Genomic DNA, 15,538 nt, shown 5'->3' on the forward strand with positions numbered 1-15,538 from the left:
ATTCAAACAATGATTTGACTGACAAAAGTATGGAAATGCTAATCAAAAGAATTAAAGCTAAAATGTTACAGAGAAAAACATTTTAGCTTTAATTCTTTTGATTAGCAGTTACATACTTTTGTCAGACAAATCATTGTCTGAATCCGAAGAATATATGACGCATCCAATTAAGCTTGTACGGATCAGACTTGGAAGAAAGTTGAGAAAAAACTTCCTATAATCTTTGTCATCATAGAGTCTTATGATCCCCGTTTTATCGGAACTGTCATGACCGACGGAAAACATTCCATCACCATCACCCTTGTCGCTCTCAATTAAACTTCTTTTCTTCTTGGAAAATGAAGTAGAGAATTCCTCTATAATCTTTCTTTTATCTACTTAGGTAATGTTAAAATTCCTCCCTATACCATCTCTAGTTGAAACACATGTCATTGCAGTCTCAACATCATTGTCGCTAACGAGAACAACAATTGATCAAAAGACACACCCTGTCAGCTACTGTATCCAAGTTATTCTCTGTATCCAAGTTCATCCCGAGTAATAGTACCATGAGGATAATCACCAAAGCCACCAGACAGCTATATGATGCCAATGAAGCAAGATGAGCTATTCAATGAAACTCGTATTGTAAAGAAGAAGAAAGAGACTGATTCAGAAAGGTGGGTCGAGGGTCGAGCCTCGACTATACATGTAAGTTTTTTACTTATCATTAAGTATTTTGATTTACTTTTATATAAATTCTGAAATATTAATTCAATATAATTTTTCTTATAGGTTCGCTTCACAGCTGATGTGGGGGAATTCATACGAAGTCAGCCACCTAACGAGTCGGCCGAGGCAATCCAACTTTCGAACGAGGATGCTAAAAGAACACTCCTTGAGTACTTTATATTCTTTGAACTAGACAATAGAACTAGTTTTCGAATGAGCTTGTAATAAACGTTAACTTAGTTTTGTTAGCTTAATGTTTTAGTTCTATTGATCTTTATATTTTGTTGCGTTTTAGTTTTGTTGTTGTTGTTGTTGTTGCTGGCATAAAATGCCTGTTTAGGATATTTGGTATAAGCTGGCAGGTGGTGTAGTAGACAAAACAGGCAGTTTCTGCCAAAAATATACCAAAAAAGCGACCAACTTTGGTATCCAGTTGGTCACTATTCACTTAAAAAAATAATTTTCTGGTAATTTTGCGACCAAGGTTGGTCGCTTATAGTTAAAAAAAAATTAATTCTTGCCATTGGCGACCAATATTGGTCGCCCATTAAATAAAAAATTATAACATTTATTAATATAGCGACCAAAGTTGGTCGCTTAATATGATTAAAAATAAATAAAAATAAAACGTTATTTACATCTGGAGACCAACTTTGGTCGCCAAATATATAATATTAAAATATTTGAGCGACCAAAGTTGGTCGCTATATGCTTTGCCCGGAAAATTTGGTCCTTTTACTTGAGAGACCAATGTTGGTCGCTATGTAGCGACCAACTTTGGTCCCTAAGGTAAAGGGACCAGCTTAATATCGACCAGGCGTGGTTGGTCGCTTTTTGGCCAATAAGCGACCAACGTTGGTCGATTTTGCTGGTCGCTTTTTTCCGGATTTCTAGTAGTGTATATGAATAGCATATATGAAATCTTTGTTGGCCCTTCTCTCCTCTTGGTGTAACGACCCGACCGGTCGTTTTGAGTCCTAGCGCTCCGTTGAGCAGTCGGAGGCCATGAACAGCTTCATTTCGAGTATTGTGACTTGTACGCGTGGCCGAAATTAAGTTTCGGGATGTTCAGAGTTGATTTAGAAAGAGAATTCTCATTTGGGAAGCTTAAAGTTGAAAGAATGAACTAGGATTGGATTTTTGAGTAAACGACCTCGGAATCAGGATCTGAAGGTTCCACCAGGTTCATATGATGATTTCGGACTTGGGCGTATGCCCGGTTCGGGTTTTGGATAACCCGGGAGTGTTTTGGCGCCTATTGTGGAAGTTAGCATTTTAGAAGGAATTTCATAAGTTTGGTTTGAAGTGCATTTTAATGTTATCAATGTCTGTTTGGGATTCCGAGACTGCGTATAGCTCCGTATGGTGATTCTGGAGTTGGGAGCGCGATCGGAAGTGAATTCGGAGGTTCGTAGGTCATTTTGGAGCCATTTGGCTAAAGATAGAAATTTAAAGATTTTTGAAAAGTTTGAACGGAAGTGGACTTTTTGATATCGGGGTCGAAATCCGATTCCGGAAGTTGGAGTAGGTCCGTAATGTCAAATATGACTTGTGTGCAAAATTTGAGGTCAATCGGACGTGATTTGATAGGTTTAAACATCGGAAGTAGAAGTTGGAAAGTTCAAAGTTCATAAAGCTTGAATTGGGGTGTAATTAATGATTTTAGCGTTGATTGATATGATTTGAAGCCTCGAGCAAGTCCGTAATGTGTTTTGGGATTGGTTGGTATGTTTGGTTGGGCTCCCGGGGGCCTCGGGTGGATTCTGTGTGGTTAACGGATCGAAATTGGAATTTGGAAGAGAGCTGAAGGCATCTGGTTGCTGGTGTTTTCGCTTCTGCGGTTGGTTGACCGCAGAAGCGGCACCGCAGAAGCGAACGGGGAGCCGCGGAAGCGGTTTTTGGTCCAAGGCTTGAGGACCGCAGATGCGGTCAAAGTTCCGCAGAAGCGGTACCGCATCTGCGGAAGGAGCATCGCAGAAGCGAGAAAGGGCGGCTTGGGAAGGAGCCGCAAAAGCGGCCTTTGGACCGCATAAGCGGAACCGCTGATGTGGTATGGCTTCCGCAGAAGCGGAAATGACTGGAAGCAGAACCTTGTTTTAAATCGTGGGATTGAGTTCACTTCTTCATGGCTTGGGCGATTTTAGGGGAGCTTCAAGAGTGGAACTTTGTCATCTATGTTAAGGTAAGTTATCCCCATCACTTTTGAGTTAAATACATCAATTATGTGTGGATTTAAGCATGAAAATTAGTGTAAAAATGGAGGTTTTTGGTGGAAACCTAGAAAATGGTATTCTTGGAATTTAACCACGAATTTGAGCATGGAATTAGGAGTAAATTATATATTTGAGCTAGGGAAGCCATGGGTAATCTTTATCTTCGAATAATTTTGGATTTCGGGCACGTAGGCCCGAGGGCATTTTGGTCATTTCACTAAGCGGAGTTGGGAATTGTATAATTTGAGTTGTTAACAAGTATTTGAGTAAGTTCTCATTAGTTTGTCGTTAATTGGCTAGTTTTGGTGCATTGTGTGTCGGTTCAAGCCTTCGGAGGAATGTAGAATGCCGGTCATGGATCTTCGGAGCGAAGTGAGTCTCCTTTCTAACTTCGTGAGGGGGAAATGTCCCCATCGGCGAAATAATTGGATATGTGCTCCTATTTGTGGGGGCTACGTACGCACGAGGTGACGAGAGTCCGTGCGTAGCTACTAGTATGCTATTGTCCGGGTAGCTAGGACCCAAAAGCATGAATACTTGGATTATTTGTAAACTCTTTGATAGCTTGAATTGCTTATATCACATGAGATTCGTAAATAAATTTATAAAGGGGTTTAACTTTACTTGTAAAATTGGTTAAAAGAGGAATTGATTTTATATTGATAAACACTCCCTGATGAGTTCTTACTTGATTGATTGAGCATGTATCTCTATGTGTACCTGCGTCGCATGTATGATTCGCGAGCAGGATATGTGTTTATTTTATGTTAACCGCGTTGCATGACTAATTCGCGAGCATGGAAATAGATGCATCTATAGGCGCGCCGTCGACCCTCGGCAAGTGCATATTTATTTTCTGTTGGATCAGGTCGTCGCCTCGGTATTATTTGCGCATGATATTTCTTTATATATTGATGCATGAGAAATCTTAAATGATGACATTGCCTTTCATGGCTTGGGATGAACTGATAAAAAAATGAAGAGAGTAAATTCTTGAAAATCCTTGTTAATTGTTACAAGGTGTTTACGTGCTTTGCAGCTTTGCGAATTAAAACTTGCTATATGAATTCATGATTTCCTCGCATATTTAGATTATTGTCATTGGACCGCTAGNCAGCGGTGCGATGAGTTTTTTTTTAATTTTATAGGAAGTTACGGAACGAAACAAAACAACACATTCGTGGGTTCGCCTCCCACGCAGCGCCTGATTTAACGTCGCGACACGACGCAGGCTAGGATCATTACTCCTCATTCGCGTACTGGGGCTCTTCTAACGTTATTATCTCTCTATCCCCTTTCTCTTCTGCCATTCCCAGGTATATTTTACATTAGATGGCAGCACGGATGATCTGGGGACTAGGTGAGCTGTACTGTTCGAGGCGACCCGCAGCTAGTGTAGTTCCCTTCCAGTTCTTTATTTATTCATTCCCTGTCCACTGTATTTCGGACAGATATTGTATTTTATTTTCCTTATCAGTAGTTGCTCATGCACTTGTGACACCGGGTTCTGGGATGGTTTTCTTTGAAAGATGTGTATTACTAGTTATTTCTTCATTTGAATTGAAACAGAGGTTGTTTTATTTATGAAAAATGGAAGTAAAACTCTCAGATTTTCAAAGTTATTAAAAGAGAATTTAATTGATGATTTAGTTGGCTTGCCTGACAACGGTGTCCGGCGCCATCACGATCCGTAGTGGATTTGGGGTCGTGACAACATGGTATCAGAGCACTAGGTTCCCAGGGTATCACGAGTCATGATCAAGTCTAGTAGAGTCTCGCGGATCGTTACGGAGACGTCTGTACTTATCCTCGGGAGGCTGCAGGACTGTTAGGAGTACTTCCCTTCTTGATTCTTTATTGTGCGATTCGATTTCATGAGAGGCTTATGCCTTTGTTTCTTTTCACTCAATCTTATGCGACGCGAAGCGATTGATGTAAATCGAAAATTGAAGAACCGTAATGGTACTACAGATGTGATGCGGGGTGTTTCCCCCGGTATAGCTGATCAGATTATTGTCGTTGCCTTATGGAGGAATATTTTATTGTTTCAGCCCAGTAGCGGTAATTTCGAGGGCTTTGAGGCTAGGCACAAGTTGCCGCAATGCTTATGAATGACTATTCTGCAGTAGTGATATGATGGTAGAGTGTTGCCCGCATGTCAGGGCAGTGAATGATTTCAAGGGAGGTTTACTCAGTGCATAATCAAGAGATTTAATATGTTATTCCCAGTAGTGGGAAAGGCAATCGAACTAAGGAGGGTCAGATGTGGACAGGTGGAAGTAATGAGACTTGGTAATTGCAAACATGGTGGATTTTTCTTCTATATTGGGGGAGTTGTTGTCCTAATTGGGCATATTAAGTTTGTCGGCGTCATGATTTTCTACAATTCGCCTTTGGGGTAAGGTATTGTGAAATAGTATCGGAGATGCAACTATCAAATATCACAGGATGCGCTGGTTCGGGATTGAATCAGTACTTCTATTATTAACGGTTCGAGAAAGATGACCTTCGGAAAGGTTTGGAGTTAGTAGCAAATTGTGAATTCAAGTTCTAAGAAGATAAATTTTATTAAGGCAGCAACTGAGCAGCAAAAGATGAGGAAGGCACATGAGAAGTGTCAGGCGGGGTTTTAAATTGCTAAAAGGCCAGGTATATGAAGCAAAGGTTGAGTAATCGATTAAGGGGATGAGTTCCGCCAAAGTGGGAGAGTGGCGGAGATGCATATGGGTTTGCAGTGGAAGGACCACGTACCTTAAGGAGAGTTTGGAGTGATTTGATAATGTTAGTAATTGGTGATTGGGGTCTCCGGATTTAATTTGAAGTATGGGTTGTTATGCAGCAGGAGATTTGATATAACGGAAAGGAGCTGCTTGAATGAAGATAGATGAAGATAACTTTGAATTTGGAAGATGTTGTCGCACGCTTAATGGATGTCCACGAGGGGTGAATGGACTTGTGCAGCTGGAGTGTGAGCTTAGACTCAGGAAGGGTCATTGATGTTGTAGTAATTGTACCCTGTGCAACAGTGTTGGAAGATGCCGGGAGAGCCTTCTATAGGTGGGTTAGCCAAGTGAGCAGATTAGCAGTCGCGTGGTTGGCGAGGCTTTTGCGGAGAATCTTATCGGGTATGTAGCGAAAGGATCGATCGTGCGAATGTGGTGGATGATTTAGAGTATAAGAAGGGGGTTTTACAGAGAGGTCTCGAGAATTTTGGCGGTTGATTGTGCAAAGTTATGTCTCGAGATTGGTGAAATTATGGCTTCAAGCTAAGTGGGAGAGTCCCACCGCTTGTGATGAGGTTGCAGAGTTGATTGCTTGCAAGGTTTCTAGTTATTAGCATGTTGATGGGTTATTCTAGCTACGGGAAAAGAACATAAGAGATGAATTGAGCAAATGAATTGTTGAAATGCATGCTATGGTGGGCCCTATTGGCTCATGTTCAGACTTAGGAAAGGGTTCAGGACTTATGCCTTGTATGGAGGAAGGTTTCAAAGGAAGTGATTCCGCCGGGTGCCTAGTCAAGAGGGTATTCATGTGTTATAAGATTTATGGAGTTGATTATATTCGGGGCCAAGTCAGAGCGGGTGGCTCTCAGCAGCGGTCCTAGTAAAAGATGAAGTATGATGTCTAATGATTTCGAGCCTATAGGTGCAGTTGAGAATCAAGCGTATGCAGCAGCTTACGAATGGAGACTCAGAACGATTTGTGATGATGGGCTTGCGGTATAGCATTTGAGAGATATGGGATCGGTTCATGGGATTTGAGACAGCATGGTCTCGTGATTCGATGTTGCTCAGGATGAGTGCAGAGGGGGTGTGTTATATGTTGGAAGAAATCAGTAATATCTTTAAGGCAATCAAGGATAAATTAGAAGAAGGTAGTCGATTGGCCATAGTTGAATTTGGCATATTGGTGTTGGCAGTCAATTTCTGCAGCGTGATCGAGTTATGTAAGTGATTTGTGATGGTACGTATCAGGCTTGTCAGCCGCCGCAATTGATGTTATTCAGAAGCCTTCTATTGTTATGGCTTGTTGTGTGGAAGCAGATTCCGGAAGGGGCTATGGTGGCTTAGACCACTACTTGGAGAATTGCATATTCTACGGTTATGAAAAAATTCGCCTGTGTGCTGCTATGGTACTCCAGAAGCGAGTTAAGTAGAAGGTTCTTATATGATGAAGTGTTAAAATGTTAATGTTAAAGTCGTGTTCTAATGTATGTTGGCACATTGAGTGCAATGAGTAGCATGGAAATTCGAAGTGAGGATCAAGTTGCAGCTTGGTGCTGGTAAGGATGTCTCGGGCTCGGATGAGCAGGAAGGGAGCTTCGGTGTTTAAGGTAAGTTGGCATTGTCTTCAGCATCACCTGAGATTGGTGCTTAGTAAAGGGGGCTTGTATCAAGGTTAATGATTCTTGATCGATTTTCAGCGTTAGCGCGGTCGGTGGGTTGGAGGTAGGACCCAGTAAATTGTTATGGTAGATTGTGGGGGAGTGTCCCACAGGAAGGTTTCATAAAATGTGGCGCGTAGTCACTTGACCGATTTAAGATCTAGACCGAGTATGAGGATTGTGGTAATATAATTAATTTGAAAATTTATGCCTGGAGGGCACTCTGTTTATTGGGTTATGGACTGTGGAGGTTTGCTCCGGTTACGATGGTTGTCCTAGTGTGTTATGAGAAGAGGAAAAGTAGTATGGGCCTTTGAAGAGTTATTGGCTTAGTTTGATGTGTTCAGGATCGACTTGAGGTCGGTGGATGGGTGTAAATGTGAATTTGGGCCCTATGTCAGGCCAGTCGTGTTCATTTCAGTGACGGCCCCTTATGTGGGAGTAGTCAAAGTGTTATTTCATTGGCAGATATATTTCATGAAATGATGTATCACGCCGTATGAGTTGTGAGACAGCTTGGTAAATTCTTATGTGTTAAGGTTCCGCGTGGCGATGATGTTATNTGTGCTCCTATTTGTGGGGGCTACGTACGCACGAGGTGACGAGAGTCCGTGCGTAGCTACTAGTATGCTATTGTCCGGGTAGCTAGGACCCAAAAGCATGAATACTTGGATTATTTGTAAACTCTTTGATAGCTTGAATTGCTTATATCACATGAGATTCGTAAATAAATTTATAAAGGGGTTTAACTTTACTTGTAAAATTGGTTAAAAGAGGAATTGATTTTATATTGATAAACACTCCCTGATGAGTTCTTACTTGATTGATTGAGCATGTATCTCTATGTGTACCTGCGTCGCATGTATGATTCGCGAGCAGGATATGTGTTTATTTTATGTTAACCGCGTTGCATGACTAATTCGCGAGCATGGAAATAGATGCATCTATAGGCGCGCCGTCGACCCTCGGCAAGTGCATATTTATTTTCTGTTGGATCAGGTCGTCGCCTCGGTATTATTTGCGCATGATATTTCTTTATATATTGATGCATGAGAAATCTTAAATGATGACATTGCCTTTCATGGCTTGGGATGAACTGATAAAAAAATGAAGAGAGTAAATTCTTGAAAATCCTTGTTAATTGTTACAAGGTGTTTACGTGCTTTGCAGCTTTGCGAATTAAAACTTGCTATATGAATTCATGATTTCCTCGCATATTTAGATTATTGTCATTGGACCGCTAGTGAGTGTCCAGGTTGACCATCTCGTCTCTACCCCTTCGAGGTTAGACGGGATACTCACTGAGTACACGTTGATTACGTACTCATACTACACTTCTGTGCATTTCTGTTGCACTTTATAGGCAAGGCAAGTAGGGCAGATTTCAGTTCCCATTTTTACACCCTACCCCCTTCTTAGTTTTTATATTAGCTTAGGGGCCCTAATTTATTCAGTTTTTAGCTTAAAAGTCCTTGAAAGACTGACTTGTTTCCCAAGTTATAACACCCAATTTCTGAATTTTAAATTAGAACCCCCATCTAGAAGACTCTAGGGGGTTCTATTTTCAGTTACTGCAAGGATTCCCTAATTGAAATACCTTAATTACCCCTGAATTTATTCTGAAATTACTTAACCTATGTTAACTTAAACCCCAGCCCTTTCAACTTGGTCAAAAATGACCATGGTTAATTACCAAAGGCCTGGAAATATTCAGCAGTACCAAACCACAATCAACTATAACAAAAAACCCAAAACTTTAACACAAATCCAAACAATCCTAAATTAGGCTTGAATTAATTTTGATTAACTAAAATTGCAAGCTATTACTATGAATTAAACAGAAAGTCAAGAACAAAATGAAAATACAAAATCGTGCTATCTATTATCAATCAAAACAAAAACTAAAAATCAAACAAAAATTAAAAAAAAAAACAGAATCATATAAAAACAGTAACACACATGGAGTCATACGATCAAAATCAAACAAACAATCAAATCAATAAGAAGGACAAACTAAATTATATGGCTGTAATGTTAAAAAAAATTAGAACCCTAAGTCAAACACAAAATAAAAATAAAATAGTGAAAGAAACACTGAGTAAAAGAGAATGAGTAGAAAAGAAATAAAGAGAAACAGAGAAATACCTAATAAGCTTGAAACTGGAGTGACTTGCACAGAACAATGGACCTCAGAATGAGTCAAACTTCATGCCAATCTCTAATTCTTACATAGAATAGTTGATTAGCATGGGTTTTGACCCATTAATGGCCCAGGAAAAAAGTTTACTCAGACTCCGGTATGGGCCCAATTTCGATTGGAAATTCGAAGGGTTCCAGGGGTATTTGAAAGAGGATGAGTGGGGATTTGGACTGAGGGAGAGAAGATGGTTCAGGGATGTGATTTTGGTAGGGTTTGGCGGCGGCGGCGGCTAGGGTTTTGCTTATTCAAGCAATTTGGGTGGGATTTGAGGGAAATGGGGTTTGGATTTGGAAAGGGGAGGTTAAGGAGAAGCAGTGGTGAAAATTTGAGGGTGATTGACCCATCGCCGCCGGCGGAGGCGATTTCCGGCCGGCGGCAGACGGTGGTAGGCGGCGGCATTAGGTTTTCCGGTGAAAGGTCTGGGAGATGAGAGGGCAGGGGGTCCTGAGGGGGGGTAGGGGTCGTTTGGACATATTTATATTAAGACATGGGGGCTTCAGGACCGTTGGATTAGATTAACCTCGACGGTCCTGATTGATTCTAGCCTAAATGACGTCGTTTGAGGACAAGGGGGGCCTGGACCGGGTTTTGTGCCGGGTATGGGGCGAATTTAGGGCGGGTGAAAGGGGTTTTTTTGGTTTGGCCCAGGAGTTTGGGTAATTGGAAGGGAAAATGTTTGGGCTGGGAGATGGGGAATTCAAACAAAGCCCAAATTCTGATCCAAAACATTTGCATTATATTATTATTAATTTTTTTTTCAATTTTTCTAATTTCGTTTAAAACTAAGAATGAAACAAAAATTAAATCTTAAATCAAATCGTCTTACCACATTAAATTAATTGAACTCTAAATTATGATTAACACAATTAATTAAAACCAAATTAAAGGAAGACTACCAAAGTTTAACAATTAAAATTAAAAAATGCAAAATAAACTATTTTTTTGTGATTTTTTCCATTTTATAAAACAACTAATTTACTAATTAACCCTAAAAATGTAAAAATAGATCCTAAATGCAAATGCAATATATTTTTTTGTGTTTTTTCATTAAATAAATAAAATAAACGTGCACAGTCAAATGCAAACAATTGACAAAAATGCCACAAAAATTCACAAAATTGCAAATAAATAAAAGAACTATTTTGTTTTGAAACTATGGGAGTAATTTATATAGGGGGTAAAAATCGCGTGCTCACAGCGGTGCGATGATTTTTTTTTTTAATTTTATAGGAAGTTACGGAAGAAAACAAAAACAACAACATTCGTGGGTTGCCTCCCACGCAGCGCCTGATTTAACGTCGCGACACGACGCAGGCTAGGATCATTACTCCTCATTCGCGTACTGGGGCTCTTCTAACGTTATTATCTCTCTATCCCCTTTCTCTTCTGCCATTCCAAGGTAATGTTTCAACCTTTGCCCATTCACTGTGAACTTATTCGTCCCATCTTCCGATTCAATCTCAACAGCTCCGCTTGAGAACATTTGCACCACTCTGAAGGGTCCTGACCATCGGGACTTCAATTTACCCGAAAATAATCTCGATCTTGAGTTGTACAACAACACTAGCTCTCCGGATTTGAAGTTTCGGTCCACGATGTGCTTGTCATGCATTAGTTTCATCCATTCTTTGTATCATCTAGCACTCTCGAATGCCTGGAACCTGAATTCCTCTAGCTCATGTAACCCAGTGACTCTGTTGGTGCCTGCTGTCTCCATGTCCAAGTTCAACTGCCGCAATGCCCAAAGTGCTTTATGCTCGAGCTCTACCGGAAGGTGGCATGCCTTTCCAAACACCAACTTGTACGGTGACATACCAATTGGAGTTTTGAAGGCTGTGCGGTATGTCCACAATGCATCATCCAGCTTCTTTGCCCAATCGGTCCTTGTTGCATTCACTATTTTTGTAAGGACGCTCTTAATCTCCCTGTTGGACACTTCAACTTGCCCGCTCGACTGTGGGTGGTACGGGGTGGTCACTTTATGACGAACTCCATACTTTTCCAACAGTCGTGCGAACGCTCTATTGCAGAAATGGGTTCCGCCATCACTAAGTATAGCTCTTGGGGTGCCAAAACGTGTGAAAATGTTCTTTAGAAATCCTGTTACCCCTTTAGCATTATCGGTTGGGAGAGCCACTGCTTCGACCGACTTGGAGACGTAGTCAACTGCTACCAATATGTACTTGTTACCATACGAGCTGACAAATAGCCCAATGAAGTCGATCCCCCACATGTCAAAAACCTCCACCTCTTGAATTATGGTCATTGGCATCTCGTGTCGGCGAGATATGTTGCCTGTCCTTTGGCATTCATCGCATCTTTTGACCCAAGCATGGGCATCCTTGAACAGAGTTGGCCAACACAAGCCCTACTCCAACACCTTAGCTGCTGTCCGAATTCCTCCAAAGAGTCCACCATATGGTGAAATATGGCAAGCCTGCAAAACAGAATGTTGATCTTTCTCGGGGATACACCGCCGGATCATGTTATCTACATATACTTTAAACAGTAGAGGTTCATCCCAATAATAAGACCGACAATCACGAAAGAACTTTTTCTTTTGAATTGAGGAGAGTTCATAAGGTACAATACCACTTGCTAAATAATTAGCAATATCAGCATACCACGGTGCCTCCTCCATTGTCATTGCTAGTAACTGTTCATCCGGGAATGTCTCTGTTATATCCTCAACCTCTAACTTCTTTTCAGCTCCTTCTAACTTTGAGAGGTGGTCAGCTACTTCGTTCTTTGTCCCTTTTCTGTCACGGATCTCCAGATCGAATTCTTGTAACAAAAGAACCCAGCGAATCAAGCGTGGATTTGACTCCTTCTTTTCTATCAGGTACCTAATTGCTGCATGGTTAGTATAAACAATAACTTTCGAGCCAATCAAGTATGACCTGAATTTGTCGAATGCAAAAATGACAGCCAACATCTCCTTTTCCATCATGGTGTAATTGAGTTGTGCACCGCTTAGCGTTCTGCTTGCATAGTAAATCGGGTGCATCAGTTTATCCTTTCGCTGCCCCAAGACTGCTCCTATAGCATAGTCACTTGCGTCGCACATGAGCTCGAACGGTTGCTCCCAGTTGGGTGAAACAATGATGGGTGCAGTCACCAATCTCTTCTTCAGCTCCTCAAATGCCAACCTGCAATCATTAGAAAACACAAAGGGGTGATCCTTTTCAAGGAGTTTGCATAAAGGGTTAGCAATCTTAGAGAAATCTTTTATGAATCGCTTATAGAACCCGACGTGCCCAAGAAAACTTCTCACTGCCTTGACTAAAGTAAACGGTGGCAACTTCTCAATCACGTCAACCATAGCATGGTCAACCTCAATTCCCTTACTGGACACTCGATGCCCCAAGACTATCCCTTCTTGTACCATAAAATGGCACTTTTCCCAGTTCAGCACTAAATTTGTCTCCACACATCTTCTGAGCACTCTTCTTAAGTTGTGAAGACAGTCCTCGAATGAATCCCCCACCACGGAGAAATCATCCATAGTTCACACAACTCACACCCTCACTGATAGGCTAGAATCAGGCCCTAAGAAAATGTACTGAGGTGAGCTGGGAGCAGTTTCAGCTCCAGTTTGGGTGGTTCCTCTACTGATGGTTTTGCCGGTGGTGTAGCCCTCTTTTCTAACTCAAGGGACTCTAACTGAGGTTCCCTCTTCCAAAATCCTTGGCCTTCGAGCGCTATATCCCACTCTGCCAACCCTTCACCATCCATCTCCTCTAAATTTGTCAGGCAAGCCTCCAATGGATCTTTAGCAGTCAGGGTCACATCATCTTCGTGCAGGATCACATCCACTGCCTCCACTAGGGAGAAATTAGCATATTCACTAGGTCTCCTCATGGATTGCTGAACGTTGAATATGACTTCTTCATCGTTCAACCTCATTTTTAATTCCCCAGTTTCACAATCGATCAGTGCTCTCCCAGTGGCTAAGAATGGCCTCCCTAAAATGATAGGTATCTCTTCATCTACCTGGCAATCCAGAATAACAAAGTTTGCAGGGAATACAAACTTTCCCACTTGTACCAACACATCATCAAGAATCCCTGTCGGCCTTTTAACCGTGCGGTCAACGAGTTGCAAAAGCATCAAAGTCGTTCTAGCTCTGCCAATGCCCAGTTTGGTATATATGGCCAGCGGCATCAAGTTTATGCTGGCTCCTAAGTCACATAATGCCTTTACAAAGGCATAACTCCCAATAGTGCATGGAATAGTGAAGCTACCTGGGTCAGACATCTTTGAGCCATGGGTCTTATCACTACTGCACTGCAGGTCTGTGTCAGAGTTACTGTGGATAGGTCCTGAAAATCAAACTTTCGTGACATTAGGTCCTTCATCATCTTTGCATAGCCTGGCATCTCCCTCAAAGCATCCATCAGAGGAATATTCAATTGAATTTGACGCAGCATCTCCATGAATTTCCTGTATTGATCTTCCTTCTTTTGTGTTGCCAGTCTATGAGGGAACGGTGCAGGTATCACCCTTTGTGCACTGTTTGCTGGCTTCTCTCTGTTGGGGTTCTGTGGCACAAGAGNGTTAGTGCGGTCGGTGGGTTGGAGGTAGGACCCAGTAAATTGTTATGGTAGATTGTGGGGGAGTGTCCCACAGGAAGGTTTCATAAAATGTGGCGCGTAGTCACTTGACTGATTTAAGATCTAGACCGAGTATGAGGATTGTGGTAATATAATTAATTTGAGAATTTATGCCTGGAGGGCACTCTGTTTGTTGGGTCATGGACTGTGGAGGTTTGCTCCGATTACGATGGTTGTCCTAGTGTGTTATGAGAAGAGGAAAAGTAGTATGGGCCTTTGAAGAGTTATTGGCTTAGTTTGATGTGTTCAGGATCGACTTGAGGTTGGTGGATGGGTGTAAATGTGAATTTGGGCCCTATGTCAGGCCAGTTGTGCTCATTTCAGTAACGCGCCCCTTATGTGGGAGTAGTCAAGTGTTATTTCACCGGCAGATATATTTCATGAAATGATGTATTGCGCCGTATGAGTTGTGAGACGGCTTGGTAAATTCTTATGTGTTAAGGTTCCGCGTGGCGATGATGTTATGTGAGCAGGATGGCTATTGAGACTTAGGTCTTGTATCGCACCTCAGTTGTGTTTGAGTTATGTGGCTTATGACGCCATATGTTCCCTCAGGGATGGTATTATGCATTTAGCGTGCTTATGACCGACTGTGACGACCCAAAGGGTCATCACCTGTTTCCTCATTCGTTCTGTGCTTCCGAGGCCTTGGAAACCTCACTTTTGGTTGCCTCGATTTGTGTACACACTCCGGGCGCAAAGCCGGAAAATTTTTATGTTAAAATATATGAATTCTATGAAAAATTTGGTGAATTATGATATTAATATTGATATAGTTGACTTTGGTCAACATTTTGGGTAAACAGACCCGGACCCGTGATGTGACGGTCCCGGGAGGTCCGTAGAAAAATATGGGACTCGGGCATGTGTCCGGAGTCGAAATCCGAGGTCCAGAACCCCGGTAAAAGAATTTTTCTGATAAATTGTTTTCTGAAATTAATAAGGAAAAATGGAAATGAAAATGAGTTAGAAAATATAGGTATCGGGCTCGTATTTTGGTTCCGACGCCCGGTACAGGTCTTAAATATGCGTTAAGCGCTTCCTGTGAAATTTGGTCGAAATCGGACGTCGTTTGACGTGTTTCGGACCTAAATAGCTAAAGTTGAAGGTTTATGAACTTTGAAATGAAAATTATGAGTTTTGGGGGTTGATTCTTTGATTTTGATGTTATTTTAGCGATTTGATCGCTCGAGCAAGTTCGTAGGATGTTGTTGAGTTAGTCCATGTGTTTGGTTAGGAGCCCCGAGGGCTCGGGTGTGATTCGGTTGTGTTTTGGGATGGTTTTAGCCTTAGAAAAGTTGCAGATCTGCTATCTGGTGTTGTCCAGCTGTTTGTTCTATGGGATCGCATAGCTTTGTCCGCGATCGCATAGTGTAACTTGTTCAGGAGTTTATTTTGTTGTATGCGATTGCGT

Source organism: Nicotiana attenuata, chromosome 6 (genome assembly GCF_001879085.1).
Source record: "Nicotiana attenuata strain UT chromosome 6, NIATTr2, whole genome shotgun sequence".
Lineage (NCBI taxonomy): Eukaryota > Viridiplantae > Streptophyta > Magnoliopsida > Solanales > Solanaceae > Nicotiana > Nicotiana attenuata.